General features: G+C 46.0%; 2 pseudogenes across 1 annotated transcript; both read left to right on the forward strand.

The window, feature by feature from the left end:
• The first annotated feature begins 2,496 nt into the window (after positions 1 to 2,496).
• On the forward strand, positions 2,497 to 4,235 carry LOC101582556 (annotated as a pseudogene). Its single transcript, XR_192865.2, has one exon. The product of XR_192865.2 is annotated as a T-complex protein 1 subunit delta pseudogene (transcript).
• Positions 4,236 to 6,442: 2,207 nt separating this feature from the next.
• LOC101562025 lies at positions 6,443 to 10,608 on the forward strand (annotated as a pseudogene).
• Positions 10,609 to 11,236: the final 628 nt, after the last annotated feature.

The raw sequence follows: 11,236 nt of genomic DNA on the forward strand, positions 1-11,236 counted from the left end.
GTGTGTGTGTGTGTGTGTGTGTGTGTGTGGCCAGCTCAGCCCACCAGGGGGCGGTGCTGGCTGGCATGTGGTGCTGGGGGATTTGCCAAGCTTGTTCTAAGTAGGTACTTTAGACCACTGAGCCATCTCACCAGCCCCAGAAATATCTTAATTAGTCTGCAATTTCGTTTTATGGTCTAGGAGGTGCATACATTTGTGTGTTGACCTCAATACCTGAAGGTTCTTGGAATACTTGGTAAACATTATTTCCACATGTGTCTGGGAAGGCGTTGCTGAGACCCTGCTTCATTTGGACCATGACACTGAAAAAACATTGCTACCCACGGTATAGGGAAAATCACATCCTTTCCAAGCCTTGACAGAAGAAAAAGACAGAGAAAGACAAATTCAATGCACTTGTGCAGAGCCATGCACTTGCTCCATTCCTCAGCGGTGATCTTGAATGTTCTCTTCCTCCCACCTCCTAACTCAGATCAGAACTTGCAGCCTTGCCCCCTAGTCTCAAGCTGTTGCCATCCGATGGGATTCTACCACTGCTTTTCTGGTGCCTATTCCTTCAGACAGAAGATTAGAGGATTCCTTCTCTGGTGGTCAGATGAACCAGATGTGAATGTGTATGTTTCCCCTTGGCAGGCCTATCTCTACCTGAGCCACACCACTAAAGCCCCTAGACATTTCACAGGAAGACAGAATGATTACACACCCCATTCTCAGGCAGCCAATATTTACCCATCCATCTAAAGTAGCTGCTACTGGGCCAACCAGATAGCCCAGCAGATTAAAGTGCTTTCTGAGGCAGACACAGGGACCTGGTGTGGGGACCACCTGAGCAGCTCTGCTTGAAAGAAGAGCGATTGTCTCCATTTTGACTGAGACTGACCCCATTTCCTTGTATTGTTATGTAGAGAGCTGGCTAAGACTTCTGTTTATCCTTCAATTGGCCTTAAGCAATGTATATTGGTCTAGCTGAGGTGCTGGTGATAGTCTTTGAAGGTGGCATGCGTGTTTCCCTGGTAACCTATACCTGCAGCTCTTTAATGTGGGCCGGGTTGAGACAGGACGGTAGAGCTAATGCTCCGCGACACCAGCTGGGATCGAGTCTCGAGACAGAGGCTATGACTTCCTGGGGCTTGAAAGACTACACCAAAGCTGAAGCACCAGACTTACCAAATTGTTAGATACTATATAATGCAGATTACTCTCTCTGCATATCCTCTCTGCATATCGCAGAGGTAAATTTAGGCCACCCACCTAGCTCAGCTCATAGTAGTCTTTCCCACAGTTCTCAGTCAATCCTCAAGACACTCCCCCACTGAATAAAACTGGGTGAAGCCCTGGGTCGCTCTCTTGGTTCCAGAAAGCCATCTTCATGGCTGGACTTAGAGAACCTTGACTCCCTGATCATTGAAGATATTATTTAGTGTCTTTATTTTTGCCGTGGGTTGCATTGTAAGTGGTAGATTGAAATCAATTTGATGGGATTCCAACAACATAACTTTGGGATTACAAATATTGGTTTCTTGGACAGAGATGAGGACCTGGAAGTGTCTCTTACAACCTGGGTTCTATCCCCATGGTGTCCCTGGGGCAAGCTGAGCCAGTCATTGAGATTGGGTGTGGTGAAGCACCCCTCTAATCCCAGGCTTGGGAAGCTGAAAATAGAAGGATCACAAGTCCGAGCTGTGTAGATCCTGTACTAAATATATTTTTAAAAATTCATAAAAAGTAAATTAGCTGGTATATCTAACTCACTTGGTGAAATCAGCATTATGTCTCCAGTGTAGCTGATGGGATGATATCTCTTGGAAATGAAAAGCAAAAAGGGCCCTAAACTTTGAGTGATGCCAGTAAGAATGGAGATTTGACATTCATCAAGGTAGAAAAGGGAAGGGATGCTGCAGGCCTTACCAGTTGACAGCAAAATGCTTCTCCTAGACCTTATGGACTGACATGGACAGATTTTATGTACTTACCAGCAAGCCAAATTATGACTTCACTGGATGTAGAAATTAAGCCACATCTGGTAAAAGACTGTTAGTGTAGTCATAACCTGGATAAGTTTAAGACAGCCTATTGTCAATGACCTACCTGGCCTTTGTCTTCTATAAGGTCCACAAAGGAGAATTGAATGTAGATAGGATGAGACTCACACCCTTACATCCTTACACCCATTGAGTTGGCAGGAGTCTAATCCCTGCAGGAATGTCAGCTGATTTGGATTTGTTACTTTACTAGAGAAAAGCAGTTCTCCTACCTTCTAATGACTTTTGCTGACCATATGAAACTACAACAATAAATAAATAAACAAACAAACAAGCTATTACTCCACAAGTCAAGGTAGAGGGTAGAAATTTTTTTTTCTAGCGGCTAACCCTATCTGCTGCTGCTTTCTGGAAAGCTCCTGAGGGCAGTGTTTGCCTGCCGTTATCCCATAGCGGACCAAAATCCATGTCCATCCGTTCCTGCTGAGTCCACTCCTACTTAATTAAATTTGCCATGCCAGAGAATGTGGCACCCCAGAGGAGCGGGGGGCCCCCGCTGGGACTGCGGGTGGCCGTGGGAAAAGCACCTACCAGGACCATGACAAAGCAGCCCAGATCTGCTTCAGCAACATTTCAGCAGCCAATGCTGTTGCTGATGCTATTAGAATAAGCCTTGGACCAAAAGGAAATAATTCAAGATGGGAAAGGTGATGTGACCATTACAAATGATGATGCCACCATTCTGAAACAAATGCAGGTATTGCATCCAGCAGCCAGAATGCTGGTGGAATTGTCTAAGGCTCAAGATATAGAAGCAGGAGATGGTACCACATCAGTAGTCATCATTTCTGGCTCTCTCTTAGATTCCTGTACTAAGCTTCTTCAGAAAGGGATTCATCCAACCATCATTTCTGAGTCATTCCAGAAGGCTTTGGAAAAGGGTCTTGAAATCTTGACTGACATGTCTCAGCCTGTGGAACTGAGTGACAGAGAAACTTTGTTAAATAGTGCAACCACTTCATTGAACTCAAAGGTGGTCTCTCAGTATTCAAGTCTACTTTCTCCAAAGAGTGTAAATGCGGTAATGAGAGTGATTGACCCTGCCACGGCTACTGGTGTAGATCTTAGAGATATTAAAATAGTTAAGAAGCTTGGCGGGACAATTGATGACTACGAATTGGTGGAAGGGCTAGTTTTTACCCAATAAGTAGCAAATTCTGGCATAACCAGAATTGAAAAGACTAAGATTGGACTCATTCAGTTTTGCTTATCTGCTCCCAAAACAGATATGGATAATCAAATCGTAGTTTCTGACTATGTCCAGATGGACCAAGTACTGTGAGGAGAGCCTATATTTTAAATTTAGTGAAACAAATTTAAAAAACTGGGTGTAACGTCCTGCTCATACAGAAGTCTATCCTAAGAGATGCTCTTAGTGATCTTGCATTACATTTTCTGAACAAGATGAAGATTATGGTGGTCAAGGATATTGAAAGAGAAGACATTGAATTCATTTGTAAGACAATTGGAACAAAGCCAGTTGCTCATATTGACCAATTCACTGCTGACATGCTGGGTTCTGCTGAATTAGCTGAAGAGGTCAATTTAAATGGTTCTGGCAAACTGCTCAAGATTACAGGCTGTGTAAGCATTGGAAAAAGTTACAATTGTTGTTCGAGGCTCTAACAAATTAGTGATTGAAGAAGCTGAACATTCCATTCATGATGCCCTCTGTGTTATTCTCTGCTTAGTGAAAAAAAGAGCTCTTATTGCCGGAGGTGGTGCTCCAGAAATAGAATTGGCCCTACGATTGACTGAATGTTCAAGAACACTGAGTGGTATGGGGTCCTACTGTGTTCGTGCCTTTGCAGATGCTGTGGAAGTCATTCCATCTACACTAGCTGAAAATGCTGGCCTGAATCCCATTTCTACAGTAACAGAACCAAGAAACCGGCATGCCCAAGGAGAAAAAACTATGGGCATTAGTGCCCGAAAGGGTGGTATTTCCAACATTTTGGAGGAGATGCTTGTCCAGCCTTTGTTGGTTTCAGTCAGTGCTCTGACCCTAACAACAAATTGTCCGGAGCATTTTGAAAATTGATGATGTGATGAACACTTGATAAATCTGAATACACAGGCTGACTGGCAGCATTACACTGCCAGTATTGCAACTCAAATGTAAGAAGATCTAGTCCTTGTTGTTCAGAAGATTGTTTCCTCTGTGAATTCCTGGACTTGGTCTTTGGGATGGTGTATGCTTTAAATTGTATTGGAACAAATAAATATTAAAATATCTCTTTTCAAAAGGCAAAAAACAAAAACAAACAAACAAACAAAAAACCTATCTGCTAGTCTCTGCTCTTTAGGCTGGGAAAATGACTATAGGATGAGCTCAGGGAAGTCAGGATGGCGAGATGGGACTGAGCTCAAACCTCATCTCACCCAACCTGCATTTCTCTTAGTGGGGGCAATGAGGAAAGGGATACTCTGCATCAACTGAAATCAGCATCACACAGAGGCAAGATGCAGGAGTTTCTGGAAGATCCTGCTGCTTTCTTTCTTGCCATGCTATTCCTCCCCTGTTCAAGACCTCAGCTGCCTGCGAGAAGGTGAAAGAAGGCCTAAGGGATTCAACTTCCAATCATGCACTGGAGTGTTTCCTAGAAACCCACCATTTCTTTCTTTCTTTCTTTCTTTCTTTCTTTTTTTAATCACAGCACACTCTTTTTTTTTTAACATTTATTTAGTGTGTGTGTGTGTGTGTGTGTGTGTGTGTGTGTGACCAGCTCAGCCCACCAGGGGGCGGGGCTGGCTGGCATGTGGTGCTGGGGGATCGAACCACGGTCCCTGTGCTTTTCCAAGCTTGTTCCAAATAGGTGCTTTAGACCACTGAGCCATCTCTCCAGCCCCTGAAACCCACCATTTCTATCTTTCAGGGATTCTGGCTCAAGTCAGAGATTGATTGAAGATTCATAGCTCTTTTATATTAATCTACATACCCTTTTCCCATTGGCTACAGAATGTATTAGACTCATAGGTAAATTTTAATAATTAGCAGCTGCAAAATAATCCCTACCGTTTACCTTCACTTATGGAGTACTAGCTCAAATTTATTGATCACTTTATGGATTTATTGATTTATTTTTACTAATAGATTCACATGGTAAGAAAGGGACATTAGAAGCTATGGGACCTGATACTCACATCAAGTGAGGGATGAGTAGCTCTGTGATCTCTCCTTTCTAGCCATGCAGTGCAGCACACCCAAGGTCTACATAAGTTAGACTATAATGGCTGCCTTGACTCTCTCATCCAATACAACAACCACAATCATCTTTCCTCTAGTGGCTGAGGGCCATCCCTTGTCTTCTACCATCTCAGAATCCAGTTATTCTCATCACCCCATTCACTCACTTCAGTTCTTGATGTGTTATAGGCAGGGTTACCAGGCCCTGTATTTACAAAAGTACATACATCATTTGTAGGATTTTTTTTTTGTAGGATTGTTTTTTTAATATTCACCCAAAGACTCAAATGCAAAAGAGTATAGGAGATCTGTCTACACATGAGAGACCCAAGAGTCCCATGGAGGTCCTGGGTCTACAGAAAATGTCCGGCATGAGTCCAGCTGAAGATCTAGAACACATGACAGTCCTCTACAAGTCCCTTGGAGGGCTAGATCCATGACAATGTCTCCTAAAACTCTGTATCAAGGATCTCCACTAGGAAAGCCCTAAGGTCTGTGAGGGAAGCTACGAAGTCTGAACCAGTGGAATGATGGATCTGTGTCAATGGCCTGAGGGATCTGCACTACAGCCAAGAAGCAATGTTCAAAGTAAGTAACAGAAGGGCTGCGGAGATAGCTCAGCAGATTAGGCACTTGCCTGGAAAGTGCAAGGGCCTCAATTCAATCCCAAGTTCCTCAAAAAAAAAAAAAAAGTAAGTAACAGAGCTCCCCAGAAAATTACCACAGCCATCCTAAGGGACAGCAAGAACATGAGCTCCTCCAATGATGACAACGGCTAAGTTCATATCAGGAAAGGCAGCATGACACTTTCTTCAAGAGAATCAGCAGCACATCATCTTCCCCTGCAGTTTTCTGTTTACTGTTTGGCAACAATCCTCAGGTGGGCCATCCACACCCAGCACCTTCTCACTCAGTTCAGCTGACTGTAACAAGTTCACCATTAGTTAATTCTCCTCAGGCTGGGAGGTATGGTCTATAAATGATGAGCATAGAGCTCTTCAAGGAAGCCAGAAGTTACTCATAAACTTGCTTCACTCAAGGAATCCACTCATACATTGACTGCTCAGTAGAGTGTTGAATGTGATGAGAGGCAAGGACGCATTTGGGACCCTCCCACTGGGAGGTGGGAGCAGTCTCCTATAAGAAACCTGGAGTCCAGGAGCATATCCTACATATAAGGAGGTATAAGTATTCACATTACACAGTGCTAACAATGCATCCACAGAACTCAGCTGAAGAGGAAATAAAAACAGAACAGAAGGTAGTAGAGCACATGGATATCTCTACTCTCTCCAAATATCCTGGCTCTAAACACAGAATGCCCCTGAAAAGAATGTTCCCCAGCCCGCTGCATATCTTCAAAGGCCACTTTCCTCAGGATGTGACCTCAAGCCCCATTAAAAAAAAAAAAATAACAAACCCAGCTTACTGAACAGTAGTAATAAGGAGCAAGATAGATAGAATGATTTCTACTGCTGGGAAGCCCAAGTCCTTTGCTGTGAGTTCTGTCCCAGGGTTTATCACACTAAGAGTCTTAGATTGACATTGAAACCAGAAGGGGACTGGTTTTGTCCTGAATGTGAGAAGATTACAGTAGCAGAATGCATCAAGACCCACAGAAAAGCCATGACCATGCTGACCATTGAGCAAATCCTACTTGGTCAAGTTTGCTATTCAGAAGGTAAAGCATAGACAATGCATTCATTACTAAAAATGTGCCAGTAATCGGTTGTAAAACTGTCTCATTGATATTTTTGCTCAATAAAATTATGTATATATATATAAAAAAGAAGATGACGCAGCCAGGGACAGAGGCCCATTCCATTGGAACAGGATCCTGACTATGCTGAGTCTACTTTCCATCCCATGGATTTTTGAACATTGGAAAAGAATGCTAAAAAGAAAATATATGGCTGCGCCGAGGTCTTCCTGTCTGATGCAAAGTGGGTTTTGCACAACTGCATCATTTACACTGGGGAAAATCACAAATTGATGCAAATAGCAGAAATAGTCATCAAAATCTGTGAACAGAAGTTGAATGAGATCGAAATATGTCCAGAATATTATCTAACTGCTTCCAAAAAACGAGTTAACTGGTTTTGCTAGCCTTGTAGCAATCCACATCCTTTGGTCTGGGCAAAACTGAAGGGCTGGGCTGGGGAGATGGCTCAGTAGAATTAGCACTTCCCTGTTTGAATTAGCACTTCCCTGTTTGAATAAGCGCTTCCCTGGCAAGCACAAGGACCTGAGTTCAATCCCCAGTTCTGCAAAAAAAAAAAAAAAAAAAAAAAACAGAAAGGCTTTCCATTGTGTCCTGCAAAAGCTCTGCAGGAAAAAGATGGGCAGGTCGATGCTCTTTCTTTGGACAACATGACAGGGCCTGGGTTCCAAGAAATAATTGCTACCTCATGTCTAAAGAAATTCCCTTCTCTGTCAAAAAGACATCAAGCATCTTAAATGGTGCCATGTAAGAGATGGAGGATTACGTGGAGAATGTGGGCCAGAAGTTTGAGGGTTTTAATTACTCTCCTGTTCAGGACACCTTACTTGCCCAACTGCTAGTACCAATGCTGCTGGATCCATCTAAACCCCGCGCCAGCACCACCAAGATGGTCAAGCAGGACAAGGTGAAGCTGAGCTTCCACATGACCGTGTCCCCCAGGATCCTGATGAGCCAGCCCATGCTGAGTGGGGGCAGAGCCGCCGGATCTCCTTGTCGGACACGTCTGGCTCTCGCATGAACAGGGGCTCCCAGGCACAGCAAGACGCAGAAAAGAAGGCACGTCTAGCCATTCAGCACCAGGGAGGAGTCCGTGGACTTCCTGAAGAAGAACACAGCTTCACCAGCTTCCACAAAGATGGGGCAAGCAGGGAGTCTGTCCCACAGCCCGACACCTTTCTCTCCACAAGGGCCAGCACCAATCGGGATGAAAACGGAGAAAATGCCCACGACAGGGAGCACCCTGAAGCTTAACCTGGGTCGAAGCAAAGCCGAGATGGCCCTGAAGGAGCTGAGCGAGGTGATCCTGCAGCAGGCTGGCCTGGCTCCTCTCATCTCTCCCAAGCGGCAGATTAGGGGCAAGTTCCAGCTGAATCTGGACAAGACAACAGAGTTGTGAAGCACAGCTAGGCATGAATGAAATCTCAGATGTTTATTCGGCCATGGAGCACAGCGAATCAGAGATTTTGAGAAGTTAGATAGTAGCGACAGTAGAATATCAGTGATGATGAGCAGAAAACCAAGAACGAACCTGAAGACCCCGAGGACAAAGAGGGTAACGGGGTAGACCAAGCCGCATCAGCTGTCAAAAATAGCCCAAGCCTGCAAATTCCGTGGAGGTTAAAAAGGAGCTGAAAAGTGCTTCTCCGGTCAGTGAGAAGGCAAACCTAGGGGCAGTTAAGGACGGGACCAGCCCTGAACCTGAGAAGGACTTTGCAGAAAAAGCGAAACCATCACCGCACCTCACGAAGGACACGCTGACAGGTAAGCGCAAGATGGATTTCCTAATCGTACCTTCGGGCCTGGACCCGGATTCAGAGAACGAACTCGTCGGGCCGGGAGATACCTCAGTAGAATTAAGTGCCTGCCTGGCAAGCACAAAGCGCAGTTTCCTGAATTAATCCCGATAACGAAAAAAAAGGAGCGGGGAGAAAACGAACTTATCATAGATTTAGGAGAAGACCCTTCTGAGTGGGAGGATCGAAAAAATACGAAGGTGCCCAAAGAACTATGTCCTAAGCAGGATGCCACGGGTAAAACGCCCCGCCCATGAAGGCAGCAAGCAGCCAGTCTCCTCCGAAAGCGCCAGTACTCACTCGCTCTGCCACCCAAACTCCAGCATCCGGCGTCCCAGCTACCACCAACACCACGTCCATCAAAGCCGCCGCTGCCACAGGGAGCCTGGTGAAAAAGCAGAGGCCACTTTTACCGAAGGATACCACCCCGGCTGTACAGCAGGTCATGTGGAACCCATCAGCTGTCCAGCGGAAAGAGGTCACACAGAGCCCGTCCACATCTGCCATCACACTGATGACCAACACACAGCCATCGCCCCTGATCAGCAACACGGGGACCAGCAGCACGCTGCGTCTTCCCTCAAGGCCGACCTATTCATCTCCACGGCCTCTGCTGATGTCTGTTGTATATTATGAGTCGGTGCCAAAAGAAATGATGATAAGATGGGTGAACATAGTTTCAGAGGCCTCACTGAGATTAGTTTCTCTCATTGAGTCCAGAGCCTCAGAAGCATCTCACTTTTATTGAGGGCTAAAGGCAGGCTTTGGAATGTGCATAATTACTTAAGTGAGCACAAACTACTCTCTCTATTGACTTCCACCATTTGCCTACCTAACACTAGGTCCACACAAATGCTAGCTGATAACATCCCAAGGAAGGCAACAAACAAAAGGGGTGCCAGCAGGAGAAGCTGGTATCTGCAGCCTTGAATCCCAGCTTTCCCGAATTTACAAAAGAGAGACAGCAGCTCTCCTTGGGCTCTGTCTATTTAGCTCCCTGCTGTCTTGGGACACTAGGCTTTTGCCTCATATCTATATTTCTATAGATGTTGCCGCAGACATGGCTAAGTACACTAGCAAAATGATGGATGCAATAATAGGAACGATGACCAATACATACATAACGATCTTTCCAAAAACACTAGGGGAAGCGCAATAGCAGAGATCCACAGGCTGAGGATCGAGATAGAGAAGCTGCAGCGACTCCACCAGCAGGAGCTGTCAGATGAAACACAGTTTGGAACTGACCATGGCCGAGATGCGGCAGAGCCTGGAGCAGGAGTGGGACCGGCTCACCGCCCAGGTGAAGAAGCAGCTGGAACTTGAGAAGCAGCAGGTGGTGGAAGAGACCAAGAAGATGCAGTGGTGTGCCAACTGCAAGAAGGAGGCCAGCTTCTACTGCTGCTGGAACACCAGCTACTGCAACTAGTGCTGCCAGCAGGCCCACTGGCCCGAGCACATGAAGTCCTGCACCCAGTCAGGTACCGCCCCCAGCAGGAAGCAGATACTGAGGTAAACACGGAAACAGCGAACAAGCCTTCTCAGAGGGGCAACTCCAGCACCCTCTCAGCTCCTGCGGACACTGCCAGCACCCCTAAAGTGAAGGAGCCATCACCTGAGAAAAGTAAGGACAGTGGCTCGACCCTCAACCTTTCTGGCTTCAGACAGACACCCTTCTCTATTCTCTTAGGCTCCAACCAAGGCTCCAACCTATGCCCTAAGTACCTCAGACCACTAGCCACACCTAAACTCTCTGCCCAGAGGTACCATTTCAGAAGTAGCAAGTCCAGTGCCAGGAGAGGCAGAGAGAAGTGTGGGACGGGCCACTCTGAGTACAGTGCTGGGACCAGTGCCAAGAGCTAAGACCAGTGCCAAGAGCCTCCTCTCAAAAGAGTCTCTGTTGGACACCTTGTGGGACTAGGGGCAAGTGGTGTCCCAGGCCACCACCCCTTGGAGGTAGCAGCCCCGACACCAGGAGAGGAGGAGATGGCAGCACCAGAGTGACCAGCACGGATGATAGAAATTTGAACATAGCCTCAGCTGACATTCGGCACAGGGCAGCCACACTGCAGGACAGCTGGTATCGCCTTCCTGAGACTGTTCGACCACTTGTGCACTAAGCTTTAGGTGTAAATGATGTATAATTGTGGGTGTCACTGAACCTAGAGTACCTTTCCTTTTTATATTTGTATTGACTTTTTTCTTCTGGCAGAACTGGGGATTGAACTCAGGCCCTTGCACTTGCCAGGGAAGCTCTTATTCCACTGAGCCATCTCCCTGGCCCCCTATTTGTGTTTACTTTAACTTATACAAAAAAGATAAAGAAGGGCTGGTGAGATGGCTCAGTGGTCTAAAGCACCTACTTAGAACAAGCTTAGCAAAGCAAAGGGACCGCGGTTCAATCACCCAGCACCACATGCCAGCCAGCCCCGCCCCCTGGTGGGCTGAGCTGGCCACACACACACACACACACACACACACAAATAAAAAA

Source organism: Octodon degus, unplaced genomic scaffold (assembly GCF_000260255.1).
Source record: "Octodon degus isolate 3935 unplaced genomic scaffold, OctDeg1.0 scaffold00229, whole genome shotgun sequence".
Lineage (NCBI taxonomy): Eukaryota > Metazoa > Chordata > Mammalia > Rodentia > Octodontidae > Octodon > Octodon degus.